The sequence below is a fragment of the Octopus bimaculoides genome, chromosome 7 (assembly GCF_001194135.2).
Source record: "Octopus bimaculoides isolate UCB-OBI-ISO-001 chromosome 7, ASM119413v2, whole genome shotgun sequence".
Taxonomy (NCBI): Eukaryota; Metazoa; Mollusca; class Cephalopoda; order Octopoda; family Octopodidae; genus Octopus; species Octopus bimaculoides.
The window spans coordinates 82748212-82749452 of NC_068987.1; the positions used below are offsets into that span (position 1 = coordinate 82748212).

At 35.8% G+C, this 1241-nt stretch overlaps 1 long non-coding RNA gene across 1 annotated transcript in view; it reads right to left on the reverse strand.

Annotated features, from left to right (window-relative positions):
* Window positions 1–1241, reverse strand: part of LOC128248395 (uncharacterized) — a 105730-nt gene that overhangs the window by 5415 nt on the left and 99074 nt on the right. The gene's annotated exons all lie outside the window — the stretch shown is intronic.

The window sequence follows — 1241 nt, forward strand, 5'->3', positions numbered from 1 at the left end:
ATATATATCACAGGTGATTCCAGGGCTCATCACAGATTTCGCATAAGAGATATATCTGCTCGAAGAATTTCACGTTTTTCCACAATATTTCTAGCCCCAAATCGCTTATTTCTTCATATCTAGCACATTTCTAAGTCAAGGCTCAAAATAAACCAGCCCTGCAAAACACAACTGATCTTTACACAAAGACACACAGAGTAACAGCAATCAAATGGCGACAGCGGAGTGCACAACAAACATGAGCGATCTGTCTGTCGCCTGTACTCTTGACAAGAGATACCACTTAGTCTTTTACACCTTCTAGGCTCGTTCGTATTAGCCCGATTTGCTGGATAATTTTTCGTACCTTTAAGAATATTGTAAAAGGGAAACTTTTCATAGATTGGAATTTAAATCCTAATTTCGATAGAAATTTATTGTTTCAAGAAAACATTGAATTTGAATTACTTTTAATTTCTACGATTATAGATAACAACTCGGACTGTAACTTCTGAGCCTGAGTCAGGCGCGTGTGAACGATGTCGAGAGAACATCTGCTACGAATGATATTTTTTTGATACAGGGCACCTCTAAGACGACCGCCAGACGTTGAACGAAAATAAATGAACTGCGACCGGGTTCAATAAAGGGAGCCCGAATTATTGACTACAATTACAGTGTTGGCAGAAATTGAATCAGCTTGCAAATACACGTTCACTTTACTAAATTTATACTCGAGCTAAGCCCGTGCTGCCCGAGTGATGGAGTCACCACTGATAGATAGATAGATAGATAGATACAGATATATATACACAAATTTATATATACATATACACATACGTACATACATACATACATATATACATATAATTAATATAAATATATATATATATATATTTTTTTTTAATTTTAATTTTAATTTTATTTTTATTTTTATTTCCATCTTATTTTTGCTGTTGTTTTTCTTCTGGTCTCTACCACACCTCTGTTTTTGCCTCTTGCTCTACATTTGTATGTAACCCTTTGTGAATCTCTGAAGAGGCCTAGAGGTTCGGGCTTGTAACCCCATTTCAAAATGTCATCCGATAATCACTCTGGAAAGGAATATTCGGATAAAATGGGGCTTGCTAAAACTAGGCCGAAACAGCTGTAAGATTAAACTTCTGTTCATCCTCTAATTCCTTATGTACTTTGTACTTCTATATGTAAACCATGTTGGCAAAATAACATAGTCTGCCATGGACACCTGTGCTTTGGTTCTT